We start from the raw sequence: 22,650 nt of genomic DNA, 5'->3' as shown, positions 1-22,650 counted from the left end.
AGTGGGATAGTGGAGGGGGATAGAGACCAATGTCAGTTCTATCTGTGAGGGAGTGCTCAGGAAAGGCCCCAAAGGAAGGGAAATTAGGACAGAGGTCTGAATGAAGGAAAGCGGTTGCCATTCAAATATCTGGATGAAGAATAAGGACACAGCGGTCTGTGAGTACAAAAGACTGTGAGGACAGAATCATACTGTTGTGCTCAAAGAACAGCACAAGACCACTGTGGCTGGAACAGAGTGAGGTAGGGTGTATTAGGCAGCTCTTGCACTGCTATAAAGAAATACCTGAGATTCAGTAATTTATAAAGAAAGAGGTTTAATTGGCTCATGATTCTACAGGCTGTACAGAAAGCATGGCAGCATCCGCTTATGGGGAGGCTTTAGTGAGCTTTTTACTCATGGTAGATGGAAAAGTGGGAGCAGGCATCTTACATGGCAAGAGCAGGACTGAAAGAGAGAGGGGAGGTGCCACACACTTTGAAAATGACCGGATCTCACGAGAAATCACTCACTATCGTGAGAACAGCATCAGTGGGGAAATCTGCCCCCATTATCCAATCACCTTCCATCAGGCCCTACCTCCAACATTGGGGATTACAGTTCGACATAAAATTTGGGTCTGTAATCCCAGCACTTCGGGAGGCCAAGGTGGTTGGATCACTTGAGGTCAGGAGTTTGAGACCAGCCAGGCCAACATGGTGAAACTCCATCTCTACTAAAAACACAGAAATTAACTGGGCATGGTGGCGGGGGCCTATAATCCCTGCTACTTGGGAGGTTGAGGAAGGAGAATCACTTAAACCTGAGAGGCAGAGGTTGCAGTGAGCTGAGACTGTGCAATTGCATTCCAGCCTGGGTGACAGAGCAAGATTTGGGCAGGGACGTGGATCCAAACCATATCATAAGTGAAGTGTGCTAACAGATGAGATTGGAGAGGTACATGGCCCAGATTAATGGTGACTTGTGTGGTATGCAAGGATTTAATATAAAATCCAACTTTCAATGGAGGGAAATCCATTGGAGAGTTTTGACTAGAAGAGTAACACAATTTTGTTTAACCTTTAAAGAGACCCTCTAGCTGTTGTGGGGAAAACCAGAGTATAGGAGATAAGACCAGAAACAAGGAGGACAGTTAAAAGATTGTCAGAGATGGCAGACTTGCACTAGGATGGTAGCAGTGGAGGTGGCAAGAAATGTTTACAGTTTGAACCTTGAGCCAATAAGATGTATTGGTGGATGGCTGCAGTAAGTGAGAGGAAAAAAGTCAAATGTGACTCTCAGATTTTTGGCTCAAACAATTGAATAAAGTGTATTGCCATTACTAAGATGAGAAAGAATAGGTAGGGGTGGAATAAGGAATATGAGTTAGGCTTCAAACATGTTAAATGTGAGATGTCTATTAGACTTGCAATTTCATTAATGTGGTCTCATAAATTGTTGATGTTTTATTTACAAAGGAAACTAATAATAACCACTTTATGGTTATAAAGCATATTCACATAACTTATTTAATTTGAATTTGAATACACACACACACACACACACATATATATACATATATATATTTTTTTTCTTTTTTTGAGATGGAGTTTTGCTCTTGTTGCCCAAGGCTGGAGTGCAATGGCACGATATTGGCTTAGCACAACCTTACCTCCCGGGTTCAAGCGATTCTCTTGCCTCAGGCTCCCGAGTAGCTGGGATTACAGGCATGCGCCACCACACCCACTAACTTTGTATTTTAGTAGAGATGGTGTTTCTCATGTTGGTCAGGCTGGTTTCAAACTCCCGACCTCAGGTAATCCGCCTGCCTCGGCCTCGCAAGTGCTGGGATTACAGGCGTGAGCCACCGCACCCAGCCTGAATATTATTTTTAATATCTTTAGAACAGAAATTAAACAGAATTTATTTGAGCAAAGAATGATTTATGAATTGGGCAGCACCCAGAACAAGAAGTTCAGAGAGCTCCACCCAGCAGCTTGAGCAGCAAGCTTTTATTTATAGGACACAGAAACAAAGTAGAGGAATCATGTGATTGACTACAGCTAGATGTTTATCTTATTTGGGTATACTCTGATTAGTTGGCTGCCTATGATTGGCTGAAACTTCGCTATTTGTTACAAAAAATGTACTCCTAAGTCAGGCTGCAGTTTGCTACAGAGGAGCTCAAAGTACAGAGACAGCCTCAGGCAATGGCCTCCTGCTTATTTAATTTAACAAGTATTATAACCATGTGGCAGCTTGTGATGGACAATTTTTGTGCTTTCACTTTTGTCTTGGCTGAGGCTATATATATATTTTTCCATCTTCTGCTGAAGTATTTTCTTGTTCAAATAAGAATTTCCTGAATTGGGCTCTGGGGCAAGATGTGAAAGAACAAAGAATTTTAACATCTGGCTGATTTAAAGTTCTGCCAACTTCTGCTGAAGTTCTGCCATTTTCACTTCAATTTTGTAAGACTCAACTTGAAATTTAAGATTACAATATGTGTATTTGTCTATTAATATAAATTATAAAAGTCATCAATATTGTCCTCAATGTCACATATATTATCTTTTAATCCATACAACAGTTTCCATAATACAAAGGAGGTAATTGAGCTGTAGCAATATTAGTAACTTGTTCAAGATTCCAGGGTAAGGGAGTGTTGAAACTAGTCTTTAAATTAGGCAATCTCGTCTTGGAGCCGGCACTCTCAACCATTTCATACTATCTCACTGGAGAAACTCTGAGAAAGTGATTGCCACAAATAAGAGATAAGATTGTTTGGGTTTAAATAGTAGGTGGTGAGGAACGAAAGTCAGAGAACAGATAATTATTTTAAGCTGTTTCTTCATTAAGAAAATATTTGAGTGCCTCTTGTGTATCAGTCATTGTACTAGTACCATAAAAACTATGGCAAGTTCTCAGTTCAGGAAAAAGAGATGGAGAAAATAATATCTCGAACCAGAAGCAAGATGCAGGAAAGTTTTGCTTTGCCTCTTAATTTAGAATAATGAAGACTTAGGCATGTGTGGAGAATGAAGGGAAGGAGACATTGAAAGAGAAAATTTGAAGACATTGATCTATCAACCTTCAAAGAGTGGTCATTTTCAATAAACATTATTTCTCTGATGTTCAGAATTTTTACAGTTTTGACAAAATAGTTGTAATTAGATTACAACTAATTACAGATTAATTACAGTCTTGAAATTTGGCTTTTTTTTTTTTTTTTTCTGAGACGGAGTCTGCCTCTTTCGCCCAGGCTGGAGTGCAGTGGTGTGATTCTCGGCTCACTGCAACCTCCGCCTCCCAGGTTCAAGTGATTCTCCCTGCCTCAGCCTCCCGAGTAGCTAGGATTACAGGCGTCCACCACAACGTCCGGCTAATTTTTGTATTTTTTAGTAGAGATGGAGTTTCGCCATGTTGGTCATGCTGGTCTTGAACTCCTGACCTCAGATGATCCACCTGCCTTGGCCTCCCGAAGTGCTGGGATTACAGGCGTGAGCCACCATGCCCAGCCTTGAAATTTGGCATTTTAAAAGTATATTTTAAGTCTGAATTATCTGCTCTGGATGTCCACCTGATCAAATTTCTACTTAGCATTTATAGAAATAGTTCCAAGGGTAATATTTTTACCACTCCATCAGTCATTTCTACTTCCTATTTTTTGCAAGCAGTTTGCAATTATTGCTGTATAGCTTATCAAATGCATTTTTTCCAAGGCAAGAAAAGGCTGATTCACAAAATTAGATGAATTTATAAATTCATGCTTTATTTATCTACATCTGTCATTTATTTATTTACTTATCTATTTGTTGCCTATATTGCAAAAACTTGGATATATAATACAGACATGAAGTGATAAAAAGGAATTATACAACTTAAAATGTCAGGATCTCTAGAGGCTACTTGTTTTTCGTATGAAGGGTGTTGTTTCAAACCAGGGCATGGAAACTAGTAAGTATTGGCTTCTGTTTTTGTTGTACGCTTTCCAGAGGTTTTTAACTGAAGACTCTATGCTCTGTAGTTCTTTCCACAGAGAGCTGACTGATATTTGAAGAAGTGTTTTCATCTATCCAAGAAAAATATGATGTCTCCATTCCAAGCTTCACTCTTATTCGTAAATGTATGTATTTTTATTTGTGGAGAAGCTGTACAAGGTAACTGTGTACATCATTCTACGGTAAGAATTTAGCAATATTATATTAGCTAGGAAAGCATGATTAGAATTTTGAAAAGATTAATCATAACTACCAATATAATTTATGGAACAATTAAAAACATTATTTAGAAATGTTGAAAAATTGCTTTAATGTTACTGTTTTTAAACTGAGGAAGCTATAAACTGAAGATTGACTCAACAAATATCTTATGAAAAAATGTTAAAGACATTTCAGGCCTAGATTAAAAACTAGCCCACAACTTTTCAATGAAATATCTGATAGGTATAAAATATCACGTTGCTTAAAAAAAGCTGTTCCACAAACTTTCATATTTCAAATATTGTCCTGTGAGTGGCTACCTAGGATATTAAGAAATTGGTCCATTAGATTTTATTTACTCATCAGGTTTATTTGTGGAAGTTTGAATTAAGTAGCTTATATTTTTCTCTAATGATCAGCCTTGTCTTTCCTGAAATCTAAGCTTTTCCCTATAGTCTTATTTATTATGTATTATGTCATATAACATGTTTAATGTATTTTTTCTTATTTCTATTTTTAATATAAAGGACTCTTCAGTAGTTACATTGTAGAAGATGTATCAATGCAAAAGATGAAAGTAAAAGTAATGATACTGTTTGTAAGGAAGACTGTGAGGAATTATGTGATGTTAAAACTAAAATTACACGAGAAGAAAAACATTTCATGTGTAGTAAGTATTAAAAATAAACACAATAATAAGGGTATATGATTCATTATTTTTAGGCTAGACATTGAAAAGTATACTTTAGCTTTTGTCTGGGTCATTTTCTACACATTGTGATCATCCTAGGCCAGAAGCTTATTGTTGGCCCATGATAGGTGCTTAATAAATATTTGGTAAATGAATGGATCCTTTTTCTATGTAGCTAATTCTGTGTGTAACAAAAGGGTCTCAGGCTTCTCAAACCAATGAATGCAGCTTTAGGCCTATTAAGACAGATGGCTAAATTCAGGAAAAAGCTAATAGAAAGTGAGAGACTGAAAATAAAAAAGAGAGAGGAAGCTGAGTGAGGTAGAATTAAAAATATCAAGATTTATTAATGCAATCCTACTGCTGGTGGAAAGAAACTTAGAAAATAAATTTTTAAAAGAATAACATACGTAATAATGTGTGGGCCCTTTTGTTATAGGGGGCATCATTATTGCTATCTTGGGTAAAACTCACATAGGGTCTGAGAAATATAGGTAGTCAATGTTTATTTCCTACTTTTGATGGCTGTGTTATTAGAAATATCTTTGGTGTAAGAAATACACACTGAAATGGCATGATGGTACATCATGGCACATGGTCTCAAAGGCGTTAGGAAAAAAGTTATTGTACTGTTACCGCAACTTCACTCTAAGAAATTTTCTCCTAAGATAAAAACATTTTAAAAGGAAAATGCATGGTAAATGTTTAGTCAGAAACCAAATAACCAAAACCTTTGACTAAGATTTATTATGTGTATGTATATGTATGTGCTAGCAATTTAATTACATAAATATAGTATTAGTAGAAAAATTAAAACCAAGATGTACTTTTAAAAATTAACTTGCCTGGTATAAACTGTTGCCATTAACTTTTTATACAGTAGAATTGATGACTCATCTATCTCCTGCCTTTATATATCTCATCTTGTAAGTGAGAATTTATAATCAGAACACTGTCTCTTAATGATAACAGATTAATTATTCTGGATAATCTATATTAGTAGGAAGCATAGTTCATTAATAAGTATTGACACAATCATTTCTGGGGTTAATCCTGAGTTAAACAAAATACATACCAACTAAAATATGTAATTCTGAGTATTAAGATAAATTGAGATAGTATTGCGTTAACATACACATCCAAAATCAGGTAAAATTCACTATTTTTCACTGTGATTGCTTTCTATAAACAATATAATACTTAACAGCCACTTTTTAATTATGGTTAAGGAAATTTGCAAAATTCTATTGTTTCCTACACAAGAGGTACCAAAAAACTACTAAGGAATATGATGGATGAGCAACAAGCTTCCTTGGATATTTGTCTAATCAGGTACAGATGTTTTAGCATTGTTTTTATTGCATGTGCACGTTGATGTATAATAGCTGGAGGTATAATCTTTTTAAAAATGCTTTCATGTTCAGACATCTATTTAGCGACTACTATGTTAAAGGCACCATAGTAACTTTAGGCAAACAAAAAGCAGTAAAACAATTGAACTATTCAAGGGGTATACAGTCTAATGAGCATTAAAATGTGTTGACAAAAATGTGGTTGTTAGAACGGCACAAAAGAGAAGTCGCAGATACAAAAAGTTTCCCAGAGGAGAAAGTCTGTGAACAGTCATAAAGGATGAAGAAATGTTTTAAAAATCATACAGGTTGGGTAAGGCGAAGGAGACATTCCATTCTGGGGAAACTTCTGGAGTTGATGCAGGGTGGAGTGGCTGGTGAGGCTGAGTATTTAAGGAAAACTGACTATAGGAATAGGCAAGAACGAAATTTTACCAACACCAACGAGCCACTGTAGTGTTTAAGCAAGGAAATGCCACAATCTGATCAACTTGTGTGGCCAATGACTTGAGGAAGAGCCAAGGGAGGAGGTATGAAACTACAGCAATGGTTTGGACAATGTATGAAAGACAGATGTGCAAGAGCAGCCAAATGCAGAAATAGGGGCAGATAAAATCGATGTTAAGGAGGTAGATACTACGAAATTCAAATTAGCTTGGTCTTTATTCTTTGTTAAAGCAGTAGGAACTCAATCTAGAGAAATGGACCCCGTTATGTATTTCAGAGCTGGGTTTATGAGAGGCTTAAAGATGGCAATTTCTTCAAATATAAATTTACTTAAATGTGTATGCATGTGTTTAGGTTAACGAGCTCATGAATAGAGTTCTCCTTTTGACTACAGAAGTTTTTAGAAAACAACTGGATCCTTTTCCTCACAGACCAGTTCAGTCACATGGTGAGAACTTGGTATTTCAGCCTTTACATGTTTGTCTTTTATTGCTTAAAATTTTCCTGGACAGGTCAATCCATTTGAAAGTTTTGTTTAAAAACTACAGCTCACTGTTCTCTAACAGACTGGAGTGCTAATACCTGCCATTAAGCAAATTTCACCACAGACAATGTGGTACTTTCTTAAAATGGGATACTTTTTCAACCATGTGAAAGCCATGGCTGTATAAAGGTATCCTGAAGCTGTTGAAAATAACATTGTTTTCTGTAGCATTGTTCTGGGCTCCTGGTTTATATCTTATTAATAATTCCTCTTCAGATAGAAGAAAAGAAAGTTTCAAAGTTCCTCCCACCTGTAAAAAATGTTTCTGACATGTTTGAAATGTTTAAAATTGGGGCATAAAATTTGAAAGGAAAAAGAAATGTAAGACAAGAATAAACTGAAAGCTAGTAAAATACAGCATATTAATTCCTAAAGGCTTGGACTTCTAAGAAAAATACCCTACAAATCTTATAAATATTAATTTATCTCCAAATGTTTAAACAAATAAATATTATTGAGTGCCTAGAACATGATCTTTATGTTCTTCTTCGAAAAAGAAGAGAATAAACAGTGCCTGAAAATCTTCTATGTGGTAGGTAGGAAGAGAGGCACTTTCTCACGTTATTTTGTTATTAAAATTATTTTATTATATCTCATAACTGCCCCAAAGCACGTATGGTGTGGTAGTCAGGAGCATGGACTCTGATGTCAGAATCCTTGGTTTCAAATTTCTGACCTGCTGCTCTCTTGATATGTTTTCTTGTCAGTAAACTGATAGTACCTACCTCTTACAGTTGATGTGAGGATTAAATGAATAAATACAGGAAAGTCTCTTAAAATATTGCCCGAATCAAATGTTTATCACAAGGAAAAAAAAATTGCCGGAATCATAGGGAGAGCAATATAAGGGCTTGCTATGATCATCATCATCAGATAAGAAATATCCAGCCCAGAAAAATCGAAATAATCTGTTCACATTAATTTGAAAGGTAATGATAAAACAGATACTCCAACCCAGATCAGTCCTTCAGCGTGAACTTCTATCATGTCTCTGAGCACAGAGTCATTATAAGAATATCTCTTAACAATTAAGGACACAGGCAACAACAAATCTATGTCTCCTAGAGACGAAGGGGAAAGCAAATGACTTTTTATAGCTAACGTTTTTGTAGATGGCATTTTCTTCATTATTTGGATGTGCTGGGCACTATGGTAAGGGCTTTATGTAATACCTTACTACGTAAATGGTTAGGATAACACAATGAAGTAAAGTGATAGGGGTAGAACTAGGATGTTAAGACGGGCATTTGGATAATGGACACTCTAAGGGTTGAATTTGTTTAGTTTATAAAAGATGCTACAGAGTAGAGTATCTTCCGAAATGTAATATCCATATCTACATACACTGTTTACAATCCCTTAGAGATGAGTGCTCTGGACAAGGTGATTATGGGGGGCTATAATTCTAACTGTTGTAAACAGAGTAGGCTCTAACGTCAGGCATAATTTCTTGGTTAAGAAAGTGTTTTCCCCTTTCCTTCCTTTGGCTGTTGGTATTAGTGGTCCCAAACACATCAGTCTCTGAAGGTGGAATAGAATACTGAAAGATGTGTCTATAGTGGTTAATTTGCTTATTCCTTTCAGTTTTCTCCTCCTGTTCATGTAGACTTCCTTTAAACATTAACGTCCTCTAAGATAAACTTAAATTTCTGAAAGGGCATTATTTATTGGGAAAGAGAATGTGTAATTATAAAATATGTTTAATAAGTGTTGATCCCAAATGAAACTTTTAAACAGTATAGGAAACTAATCACTAACAGTGATATTATAAGTGAAGGCTTCTTGCAGCATAAATTCTTTAATCCCTTATATTTTCTTCTTATTTCTAAAATTGTGACCGTTTTTCATTTTGCGGGAGTTAAAATAATATTATTAATGAAAATTATGATAATAATAGCACTATCAACTCTCTACAGTAAAATGATTGCCTTAAATGTACACTTGAAAATATCCCAATTAAATAATTTTGCTTTTCTAGGTTTAGATTGCACTGATATTAAGGATACCATTGGTTCTGTCACCAAAACACCGAGCGGTTTATACATAATTCACCCAGAAGGATCTAGCTACCCATTTGAGGTAAAGTTTTCCCATATTACGTGGGCTAAGATAAACATCCAACCAATTTAATTTATGTTAAAATTTAAATTGTTTTAATATTTAATTTTCCTTGAAAAAATTTAAATAAATTAGGTAAAGTTCTAGTTTCAAAATTTTGGTTTTTTAGAATTCTAATGCCCAAAACATGAATTAATAAAAGAGCTAGAGTCTGTCTTTCACTTTTCTATTTGAGTTTCCATGGTTATACTCTTTAAAGTAAATCCATTTGATGCAAAAGCTTTATTATCCTCATAATAGGCAGAACTATAGCAGGCAGAACTATGCAATATAATACTTGCTTGCTTGAATTAGCCTGTGTATATTGGAAAATAATGGTGTGCTTTGCCTTGGAGTTTACTAAAAATACTTTTGACTTCTCTTCCTGTATATGCTTATAATTTCTTTTGATGATAGATGATTTTATATGATTGTATGAGAAATTAATAATTAAAAAACCTTTCAGTGGAGTGCAAGGCAGATTGAAAAGCTGATTCATTCTGAAATTGATAAATTACTCTTATGTCTATTCTTAGTAGTTCTCTGCAAGGATATCTAGTAGAAATTTCTACCAGAGACTATGCATATTGATGGAATATATATATATACACACACACACGCACACACATACAATTATATATATTATATATATTTTTTCCTGGGCACTTCTTTGTGCAGAAGACAGTTTATGATACTTATACCTTATTGATAACCTTTATTGGATAATAAAGTCACTTTTTTCTAAGTAGGTACTACTAGTTTCTCTTCTTAGAGTTTACTACCATTATTTATTTGAAATCTATTGACAAGATGTCAAAAAATTGGAAATTAGGTAGGAAATAATTTTAAAATTACCTAAGTTACTTCACCTACAGATTCAAAACTAGATCTGAACAGACGTGGAAAAGGAAGGCTTCTAATTTTGTGAAGAGTGGGATGCATAATCACCTCTTTTGTGGGAAAGTGCTGGTTCCTTAACTTCCTCCACACTGCCTTTTCTCTGTCTCTATGCGGGAAGTTTCTGAGGGAGAATTTCGCTCTGATTTCTTCCCTATATTGCTTCTATGCGTCCCCTACAGAGGTCCTTTTAGGAGCTTTTACACAGCATCAACAGATGTGTCTATGAGCAACCTGCTGAGTGGGCCACATCATGCCTTTCTCTGAAATGCCAGTCTGAACACAGGCCTTCCAGGCTTGTGGGAGAAAAGAGCAAAGACAAGCACGTGAACACATTTCACACACACACAACACACACACACACACACACACACACACACACACACACACACCAGTGTTTTAATTCAAAGTTTATAGAGAAATACATTGCTCTGCCACATCAGAGCAATATTGTTATACAAACTGAAGAATATTGTTAAAGTTGAGTAATAACAGCATAACCTTAAAATGCTGCTGCAAATACGGCCAGACGCGGTGGCTCACGCCTGTAATCTCAGCACTCTGGGAGGCCGAGGCCGGCGGATCACGAGGTCAGGAGATCGAGACCATCCCAGCTAACACAGTTGAAGCCCCGTTTCTACTAAAAATACAAAAAATTAGCCCGGCGTGCTGGCGGGCGCCTGTAGTCCCAGCTACTTAGGAGGCTGAGGCAGGAGAATTGCGTGAACCCGGGAGGCGGAGCTTGCAGTAAGCCGGATCGCGCCACTCCTCTCCAGCCTGGGTGACAGAGGGAGACTCCGTATCAAAAAAAAAAAAAAAAAAAAAAGGAAGAAAGAAAAAAATGCTGCAAATACGTATTTTTAAAATGATTGTTATAGGGACTGTGATTAAGTTAATTACAAATTTGTTTTATAATAAACAGCATTATTTAGGTTAATTACAGGTTTGTAATAAACAGCATTATTTCTAGAGATATAAAAAAATCTGAATGAATTAATGGCGTATGATTGCATTGAAAACTCAGTGGCAGTATCGTCTTTTTCTAAGCCTAAGGATGAAGCATGAGTGTTATATTATCAAATAATGAAAATAATAGTGTATTATTTTGTGCTTCCCTGTGCTTGTTTTAGGTAATGTGTGACATGGATTACAGAGGAGTGGATGGACTGTGATACAGAAAAGGATTGATGGGATAATTGATTTCCAAAGGTTGTGGTGTGATTATCTGGATGGATTTGGAGACCTTTTAGGTTAATTTTTTGTATTCTACTCTACTACATTTTTTACTCTTTTTGGTATTATATCTATAGAATCTCTGTTGGTCAGATCTTCAGTAAAAAATAGCAAATGCTGCAAATATCAAAATACGACTTAAATCACCCTCTTTTCATATGCCAGATTATTTAAAATAAGTAGATCTTCAGGTGAGAGCTGGAAATTTTTATTTGTAGATATCTGGTGAAATGTGATTTGAGTGAAAATTCTAGATTGGATATGTATTAAGTATCTACTGTGTACCCAGCAGAATTCTGGCAGGTGCTCACCAACTGTTTGCAGAATGAAAACTGAATGGCAGCATTGTCCTAGATCTTAAAATTCTTGAGATGTGTGTAGTATCGATACAAGCCAGTAAATGGCGAATTTGAGGTGTCTGTGCAAATTCAAATTATTTAAACTGATCATATTATTAAAATGTCAGTAAACATCTTTATGTTCAAAATTTGAAAATTATAACCCCAGGTGAATGTAAAAATCTGTTTACATTATCGCCACATGGCAGCATCACTTTTGCTGATAAACAGAAACACCAATATTTCTGAACTTTGCAGAATTTTACATTAGTTTGGAACTTCTGCCAGTGAGTTTGCTAATTTTTATGCTATTTTAAACAGTTACTGTTTTATAATTTTAAATCTTTAATCTCTCATAATAATGTCATCCAAGGATTTGGTAAGTAATGGTGTTAGTCCTAGTGCTAAAAATGCTACTGAATGCCAGTGATTTTAGAAGCCATTTGGCTTATACCCAGGTAACTGCCAGGCTATGGAGTATAGTGAATATACTTGCATTTTCTCAGCATTACTTCTGATTTTTCCATTGATACTTCTTCTTGAATTAGGTAGTTATAGATCCATATACAGGCTTTGAATTGCCATCTTCCTTACTTCAAGTTTATTTCTATGGGGAAAGAATATGAGTTTTGACTGACCAGGTCTTCAGGCAGGTATAGTGCATGTGCAAACTGAGACTGCTTTGTACTGGTGTATTTTGAAAACAAATTTGGGGCTGGGCCTGGTGGCTCATGCCTGTAGCCCCAGCACTTTGGGAGGCCGAGACAGGTGAATTGCTTGAGGCCAGGAGTTCGAAACCAGGCTGGCCAACATGTTAAAACCATGTCTCTATAAAATACAAAAGACGGATTCACAGCCAAATTTTATCAGAGGTACAAATAAGAGCTGGTGCCATTCTTTCTGAAACTATTCCAAGCAATAGTAAAAGAGGGAATCCTCCCTAACTGTTTTTATGAGGTCAGCATCATCCTGATACCAAAACCTGGCAGAGACACAACAAAAAAAGAAAATTTCAGGCCAATATCCCTGATGAACATCGATGCAAAAATCCTAAATAAAATACTGGCAAACTGAATCCAGCAGCACATGAAAAAGCTTATCCACCATGATCAAGTGGGCTTCATCCCTGGGATGCAAGGCTGGTTCAACACATGCAAATCAATAAACACAATCCACCATATAAACAGAATCAATGACAAAAACCACATGATTATCTCAATAAATGCAGAAAAGCCCTTTGATAAAATTCAACACCCCTTCATTTTAAAAACTCTCAATAAAATAGGTATTGATAGAATGTGTCTCAGAATAAGAGCTATTTGTGACAAACCCATAGCCAGTATCATATTGAATGGGCAAAAGCTGGAAGCATTCCCTTTGAAAACCAGCATAAGACAAGGATGCCCTCTCACCACTCCTATTCAACATAATATTGGAAGTTCTGGCCAGGGCAATCAGGCAGGAGAAAGAAATAAAGGATATTCAATTAGGAAAAGAGGAAGTCAAATTGTCTCTGTTTGCAGATGACATGATTGTATATTTTGAAAACCCCATCGTCTCAGTCCCAAAGCTCCTTAAACTGATAAGTAACTTCAGCAAAGTCTCAGGATACAACATCAATCTGCAAAAATCACAAGCATTCCTATACACCAATAATAGACAAACAGAGAGCCAAATCATAAGTGAACTCCCATTCACAATTGCTACAAAGAGAATACAATATCTAGGAATCCAACTTACAAGGGATGTGAAGGACCTCTTCAAGAACTACAAACCACTGCTCGAGGAATAAGAGAGGACACAAAACAAATGGAAAAACATGCCATGCTCATGGATAGGAAGAATAAATATCATGAAAATGGCCATACTGCCAAAGTAATTTTTTTTTGAGACGAAGTTTCACTCTTGTTGTCCAGGATGGAGCGCAATGGTGTGATCTCAGCTCACTGCAACCTCTGCCTCCCGGATTCAAGAGATTCTCCTGCCTCAGCCTCCCGAGTAGCTGGGATTACAGGTGCCTGCCACCACACCTGGCTAATTTTTGTATATTTAATAGAGACGGGATTTCACCATGTTGATCAGGGTGGTCTTGAACTTCTGACCTCAGGTGATCCACCCACCTCAGCTTCCCAAAGTGCTGGGATTACAGACGTGAGCCACTGTACCTGGCCTGCCCAAAGTGATTTATAGATTCGATGCTATTCCCATCAAGTTACCACTGACTTTCTTCACATAGTTAGAAAAAACGACTTTAAATTTCATATGGAACCAAAAAGGAGCCTGTATAACCAAGACAATCCTAAGCAAAAAGAACAAAGCTGGAGACATCATGCTACCTGACTTCAAACTATACTACAAGGCTACAGTAACCAAAGCAGCTTGGTACTGGAACCAAAACAGATATATAGACCAATGGAATAGAACAGAGGCCTCAGAAATAACACCAGAAATCTACAACCATCTGATCTTTGACAAAACTTACAAAAACAAGCAATGGGGAAAGGATTCCCTATTTAATAAATGGTACTGGGAAAACTGGCTAGCCGTATGCAGAAAACTGAAACTGGACCCCTTCCTTTTACCTTATGCAACAATTAATTCAAGATGGATTAAAGATTTAAATGTAAGACCTAAAATCATAAAAACCCTAGAAGAAAACCAAGGCAATACCATTCAGGACATAGGCATGGGCAAAGACTTCATGACTGAAACACCAAAAGCAATTTCAACAAAAGCCAAAATTGACAAATGGGATCTAATTAAACTAAAGAGCTCCTGGACAGCAAAAGAAATTATCATCAAAGTGAATAGGCAACCTACAGAATTGGAGAAAATTTTTGCAATCTAAGTTTCTGGCAAAGGGCTAATATCTAGAATCTACAATAACTTTAAAAAATTTACAAGGAAAAAACAAACAACCCCATCAAAAAGTGGGCAAAGGATATTAACAGACACTTTTCAAAAGACAACATTTAAACGGCCAACCACATACGAAAAAAAGCTCATCATCACTGGTCATTAGAGAAATGCAAATCAAAACCACAATCAGATACCATCTCATGCCAGTTAGAATGGTGATAAGTAAAAAGTCAGGAAACAACAGATGCTGGAGAGGATGTGGAGAAATAGGAACACTTTTACACTGTTGATGGGAGTGTAAATTAGTTCAACCATTGTTGAAGACAGTGTGGGGATTCCTCAAGGATCTAGAACTAGAAATACCATTTGACCTAGCAATCCCATTACCGGGTATATACCCAAAGAATTATAAATCTACTATAAAGACACATGCGCACGTATGTGTATTGCAGCACTATTCACAACAGCAAAGGCTTGGCACCAACCCAAATGCCCTCCAATGATAAAATGGATAAGGAAAATGTGGCACATATACACCATGGAATACTATGCAGCCATAAAAAGAATGAATTCATGTCCTTTGCAGGGACATGGATGAAGCTGGAAACCATCATTCTCAGCAAACTAACACAGGAACAGAAAACCAAACACCACATGTTCTCACTTATAAGTGGGAGTTGAACAATGAGAACACGTGGACACAGGGAGGGGAACATCACACACCGGGGCCTGTTGGGGGGTGGGGGCTAGAGGAGAGATAGCATTATGAGAAATACCTAATGTAGATAATGAGTTCAGGGGTGCAGCAAATCACCATAGCACATGTATATCTGTGTAACAAAACTGCACATTCTGCACATGTATCCCAGAACTTAAGTATAATAAAAAATAAATACAAGAATTAACTGGGGGTGGTGGTGCACGCCTCTGTAATCCCAGCTACTTGGGAGGCTGAGGCATGAGAATCTCTTGAATGGGGGGGGGGGGGCCGGGGAGGGGGCGGCGGAAGTTGCAGTGAGCCCAGATCGCACGACTGCACCCTAGCCTGGGTGACAGAGTGAGACTCTCTCTCAAAAAAAAAAAAAGAAACAAAAATTAATTAATTAATTAACTTGAGATTACAGAAAATGCATTTTTAAGTCTTAAATTTGAGGGTGGGCTACTGGGAAAAGATGGCAGGGGCAATTAAACTGAAGTGTTATACACTGTGTGAGACTCAATGGACCCCTATGGAGCCATCTTATTGGGTCCAATTTCTCTCCTTACTTTTCAATTGTAAGTGTGTTGCTAAAATGTCCGGCCTGTGAGCTCTGAAGAAAGACTTAATATCTTAGCTATAATTTAAGAGTTGAATGCTGTCACATAATCCTCCAGCTCTGAAGTTTGTTTTGACTGGGCCCTTATTTCTTTAATAATTTTATGATTCCAGTAGAGGCATATATCTCAGAGTAGAGGTATCCACATTTGGGCTATGCCACGTGGGTAGGATAGGTAGAAAGCCATTGGCTAGGATATGTATGCCAGAAATATTGCCAGTCTGAGTTGGGGAGTTTATATTTCATCCTGAATCTGTAATCCTCTTGGAAATATTGATCCCAAACCCAGAGATATTCCATGTTATTACATGATGTTCAAGGCATAGGAAATTAACCAGCTGCATTGTAACCAAGAAGTGTCTGTTAAGAAAATATTACAAGGCAGCAAAACATAATTTCAAATGAGCGTTTTTAGGACATGGTTTCTTAGGAGCTGCTGATTTGGAGGTTAAACCTTCTACATTTACTGGTTTAATAAATTTTTGTTACCTGCCATAATATTTCAATTGTGTTTTATGTTGAATGCTTTAATGGTAAAAGTTTGACTTTCTATTTTAGTCTAAATGAAGGACTAATTTAAATTTGGGAGATTAAAATTTGGGAGATCATTATTATTACTCTCCCCAAATTTTACTTAATTGGGAGATAAAATTGAAAAAGGGTCTGATGTTTCTCAAGCCTGGTGAAGTAGAAGTAGGAATTTGTTTGTTTTATAAAGTAGGTAAGCACTGGTAATTTGAGCTAGGCCATCCAGTGCCTGTAATTACTTATGTGAGCCATCTCAGAATTTTTGAAATGCTAAACAAGACCAAACATTCAAGAATAAAGCATTATTCTAATTTGTATTAAAATATATTAAAACAAAGCATTTTTTTTTACAGGAGAATTTTGGCTAGGACTAAAAAAGATTTTTTATATAGTAAATCAGAAAAATACCAGTTTTATGCTGTATGTGTCTTTGGAATCTGAAGATGACACACTTGCTTATGCATCATATGATTTTTGGCTAGAGGATGAAACAAGATTTTTTAAAATGCACTTAGGACGGTATTCAGGAAATGCTGGTAAGTTTTTTTTTATTCCTAAAATTATCCAAATCTAAATTATAACTGACTCATTATTAAGCGAAGATAGAAATAATTCATTTGTCTTACACCTAACTGATAACAGAATAGATTAGGAGTAAAGAAAGCTGGCCAAGTCTTGAGTTTTGAAACTTGGTTATGATCATTGTAACCACCTTATGATCATTGTACCACCTCATGCTTCTGAAGTGCTTTATAGTCTCTAAAACAATTTGCCTTATGTAATTTCAGTTAATTCTTTGGATAGAGGGCCTGTGGAGGAGGCTGTGAAGGTATTTCATTTTCGTGTTCAGAGAGGCTGACATTTAGAAGTGACAGACTGTTAAAGACGATCTCTAGTCTTCTCACTTTACAGGTGAAAAAAACCTGAGTGATAAAAGTGACTTGCCCAAGATTCCCAGATCATGTCACCTGAGCCAAGGCAGAATCCAGGCTGACAGAACAACTAGTTTAGTGTTCTTTTCATTATACTTGATGCATCTGCTCATTTCAAATAAATTTAATTTGTTAGAACTTCAAAATACTTGATGTTAAACTTGCATTTTAATGCTGACAATTTAAGGCATTTGAATTAAAAAAGTACTAAATTCAACTCCCTTGTTGCTGTTTGTGGTGCTTGTTTCATTATGTATATTTAGTGTTAGAAATCAAAAAATGAATGATGTATGTCCCCAGCTCTTTAAACTGATCCCAATATAAAGGAGAAGATAAGTAACCCTGGAAATACAGAATACTGATAGGACTTTTGGGGTCATAAAGAGGGGTGAGAATTATTCCAGTTGATTGCACCCAAAAAATATTCATGGAAAAGCAATTTCAACGAGCTTTTAATGTTAGATTCAACTTGGGAAGCTTTTAAAAGTACATATTCCTGTAGAATCTGATTCAGTTATTTTAAGCCAGATGGATATGTTGGCGTACTTGCCGTTGAGAACCACTGATCTAGTCTTGGAAGAATGGATAGGCTTTTGGCAAATGAAGGCTGACAAGCAGAGCAGTTTGAGTTAAGGGATAGAGGGAGGAAAATTATAGGACACAGAGAGTTGTCTGACATGGTTGGAATCTATGATACCTGAGGGGTTTTACACTTGGGATGTTAGGTGAAAGTCTGACATTCAAATCATGATCTATAGGGAAAAATTTAAAAAGTTACAATGTATGATTTTCAATGCTTCCTCTCTAAAAGTGTAAAGAACTATCTAAAGATGGAATATTATTATATTAGGAAAAGTTTATGTGGGGTTCTCTGAAAGATGACTAGGATCTAATTAAAGGATAACATTGATAATGACAAAAGTATTTTCCTTACAAAACTCTCAAACTTTGCCATATGGTACTCTACATTTTCCCACCAAGGTTGTTAAGTACTTTCAACTGTCGATCCATAATGGAATCAGAAGAATAAAAGAAAAAGGTGTCAGAAGAATGTAATGATAGAAATACAGATACAACCAGTGGGTTAAATGTAATCAGGTGTGTGGTAGAGGCAGGTCACAAATTTGGTTTTGAGCTTGGAGCAAAAACAGAAATATGAATTTGAATATTTGAGCAGTACAACTTGTTCCATGAGAATCACACTATTCCTGATTATAAGACTTGAGATAAATTGCTCTGGATTCTTACAGAAAACAAAAGTGTTATGTTTCTCCACCACATTCTTGCAGAAAACATGATGGGTATATTTTAATAGGCTATTTTTAAGGAAATATACCTATGCATATATTTTTTAAATGAATTGAATAAAATCTATTGAGCTTATGTGCTGTATGATCCTTCTGGTGGTCAGACTTTATCTAGGGAGAGTATCCGTGGAATGATCACATTGTTTAGGCAATGCTCCATGGGTGTTGTCTCTCACTGATTTGGAAAGATACTACACTGTGTGGGGTGTTGGAGATTATATAGTCTCTGAAAATACCTGCAATGTGTGTGTTTTTGTTTCCCATGAAGTGCAGAGTCAGAGACTTTAATAATCAGCAGAATCACCACCACTGCTAATGAAGTTCTTCAGGCTCTTTCAATAGATTTATCTCAAGAGATGCCAAGCATTCAGAAATATGAAACAAACATAGAGCTTGGTTTCTCCACAGATTTTATATGACTTCTTTTTTAATTAGTGTTTCAAACATTAACCAAAGTTTACATACAGGTGAAATGTAGGTATTATGGGTTTACTTAGAATCTTAACTTCATGGAATTTTATGAAACAAAATATGACTCCTGCTCCTGCCACTGAGTTAACTGGGTCATCTTGGACAGGAATACTTAATCATTGCAGGGATATTGTAAAGACGAGGGATGCCATACATACAATGTTCATGCCAGAAGCGATTGGCTCGCACCTATATCCTAGCACTTTGGGGAGGGAACCGAGGCAGGTGGATCACTTGAGGACAGGAAGTTCAAGACCAACCTGGCCAACATGGTGAAACCCTGTCTCTACTAAAAACACAAAAATTAGCTGAGTGTGGTGGCTTGTGCCTGTAATCCCAGCTATACTGTAGGCTGAGGCAGGAGAATCGCTTGAACCTGGGAGGTGAAGGTTGTAGTGAGCCGAGATCATGCATTGCACTCCAGAGACTGGGGGACAAGAGGAAAACTCTGTCCTCAAAAACAAAAAAAAAAAAACAAAGTAAAAACAATGTTTAGTAGAAGCCCTTTAAAATTTAAAAATGGTTTTGTCTTACTACTATTCAGTTGGTCCATAAATCATGTGAAGAGCCGTGAAGAAAAAGGTACACCTCAAAAGTAAACCTGAATTTTTCTTGAGGCATTTGGTAATTCTGGTATAAGATACAGAAAAAAAAATCCAAGAAACCCCCCCAAACTTTATAAATTGTTAAATCTAAATTTCTTAAAGGTAAAAGTTTCTCTAGCTAAAAAAGTGACGTCAGTGGTAGTGGTATGGAGAAACCGACCCCGTGTAAATTTATTTTCTTTTCCTAAATTATCAATTATCACATTGGTCTGTCCAAATTATGACAGCTCTGTATGCTAATAATTTTTGGCCTAAAGATCTGGTTGTGTCTACACAGCAAAACTTCCATTTTGGAACTGTGACTTGTATATCAAAATATCCATTTAAGATGCCTGTCATGTTGAGGAACTCATCACCAGATTGCAGCATATTGAATCTTCGAGTAGGAGAATTTTAACATGATAAACAGTAGAAAAATCATTTAAACCTTATTTCCAGATGTGATGCTACTTGCCTGATATGCTGGTAATGATTAATTAAAATAATAGAAATTTCCTTTAAATTCAATCATAATTTTTTTTTCCCAGGTGATGCATTCCGAGGCCTCAAAAAAGAAGATAATCAAAATGCAATGCCTTTTTAGTACATCAGATGTTGATAATGATGGGTGTCGCCCTGCATGCCTGGTCAATGGTCAGTCTGTGAAGAGCTGCAGTCACCTCCATAACAAGACCGGCGGTGGTTTAAACCAGTGCGGTCTAGCAAATCTAAATGGCATTCATCACTTCCCTGGAAAATTGCTTGCAACTGGAATTCAGTGGGGCACATGGACCAAAAGCAACTCACCTGTCAAGATTAAATCTGTTTCAATGAAAATTAGAAGAATGTACAATCCATATTTTAAATAATCTCATTTAACATTGTAATACAAGTTCTACAGTGATTTGTGATAATATAGTAAAGATTTTAAAAAGTTGTCTTTTTACTTAGTGTTTCAAACATATTAGGCAAAATTTAGCTGTGGATGGCATTTAGTATTATGAGTTTAATTAGAAAACTTCAATTTTGTAGTATTCTATAAAAGAAAACATGCCTTATTGTATGTTTGTTGCTTCTGACTATATTAACAATATACAATGAAATTTTTTCAGTGAATTACAACTTGTCTTCCTAAAATTTATAGTGATTTTAAAGGATTTTGCCTTTTCTTTGAAAGCATTTTAAACCATAAAATATGTTGTTAGGAAAATTGAAGAGAGTATTTTACTTTTTTTATATTTACACTTTATATGATTATATACTCTATAATTTCTACTGAAGACAGTTACAATAAATAACTTTTATGCACATTAATATATAAACGAACACATGATTTTAAAACTTTACCTATTTCTAGGTGATGCCATACCATTTTAAAAGGTAGTAAGAGTTGCTGCCCAAATAATTTTTCTTGTTTCATATCTAATCATGGTTAATTATTTTGTTATTGTTTGTAATAAATATACCGTACTTTTATATCCTGAGCAGTTGCATTCTAAATACGTCTTTATCTGACCTCTTTTAAACCAGCAGGAAGGGTATAAACTTTATGTGAAGGATGGTGGATAAAAGAGTGATAATCAATTCTAGATATACTCTAGGAATAAGCTGGCCCTCTCTACTTTTCCTATCTAAGCTGGAGGGAATTGGATGGTAAGGATCTACCATAGGGGAGGACAGCAGGGGAACATGCAGGGGCAAGTATCAGTTACTGATAAGGAGAGACAAGGGAAATGACAAGAATTAGTTTTTAATAGGAAGTACTTTGTCTAGAGTTAGGGTTATATAAAACTCAAGGGAGGGGAAAAGTGGCTGAAAAATTAAATGGGAAGAGGATTGAATTAAAAGTAGGTTTGAGGATATAGATGTCAGGGTGACATAGCTAAGCCCAGAATAGAACACAGAATCTGATTTGGGTTCAGGGATGGACAAAAATGATAATAAGGTCATCATTTAAGGTGCTTTCACTTTGATATCCTCTGAAAGCAGTGAATAAATCATGAACAGGATTACATGAGATAAGATTGCAGGACGGTGCACATGGATTCCCGTGGTCTCCAATGCATATCACAGAGGCACAGCTGAGGTTGTGTCTTGGCAGTGGAGTAAGATGCCTGCCAGACTGGAGAAGCACAGAACTGACTTTTACATCTGTAATGATGTGAGCACCACAAGGCAAATTCCCCTACAAATCAAGTCAATAATTTTGTTACTTAGCAAGCCAATCTGTTGTTTCAGATCTGGGCCTTGAAATCTTTGCTGAACTGAGACAGAGGCAATCTCCCTTATGGCACTGCAAGAGATAGGGGCTTCACATTTTTATCCCATCCAAAGGCTATGGAAATGATGGAAAAATTGTGGATGAAAGCAGAATGGGAATCAATGGAATATTAAAGGGAAAGATGGACCCAGGGAGCAGTGAGAAATTTTAATTTTGGGGGCTTTGGAGTGGGAAGATACATTTGAGTTGTAATTGACTAACCATGGACAACATTACTTCCAGGATGCCTTGTGAGAAGCTATAAAAGTATTAAGAGGTCTCAAACCCTATTGCAAATGAGAAGCTGTATTTCAGGTCATAATCCTGACCTCAGACACTCAGGCCTGACTCTTGGGTGAGAAGCTATAAAAGTATGAAGAGGTCTCAAACCCTATTGCAAATGAGAAGGTGTATTTCAGGTCATAATCCTGAGCCTCAGACACTTAGGCCTGACTCTTAGGAGATGTTAAGGGATAAGGACAACTTTTTTTTTTCTTCTCTTCCTTCCTTCCTTCCTTCCTTCCTTCCTTCCTTCCTTCCTTCCTTCCTTCCTCTTCCTTCTTCTTTTTCCTTTCTTCCTTTTCCTTTCTTCCTTTCTTCCTTTCTTCCTTTC

General features: G+C 36.4%; 1 pseudogene; it reads left to right on the top strand.

The window, feature by feature from the left end:
* The first annotated feature begins 4,066 nt into the window (after positions 1–4,066).
* On the top strand, positions 4,067–20,646 carry LOC115896152 (annotated as a pseudogene).
* Positions 20,647–22,650: the final 2,004 nt, after the last annotated feature.

The sequence above is a fragment of the Rhinopithecus roxellana genome, unplaced genomic scaffold (genome assembly GCF_007565055.1).
Source record: "Rhinopithecus roxellana isolate Shanxi Qingling unplaced genomic scaffold, ASM756505v1 contig5462, whole genome shotgun sequence".
Taxonomy (NCBI): Eukaryota; Metazoa; Chordata; class Mammalia; order Primates; family Cercopithecidae; genus Rhinopithecus; species Rhinopithecus roxellana.
This window is presented reverse-complemented; position numbering and strand designations above follow the sequence as displayed.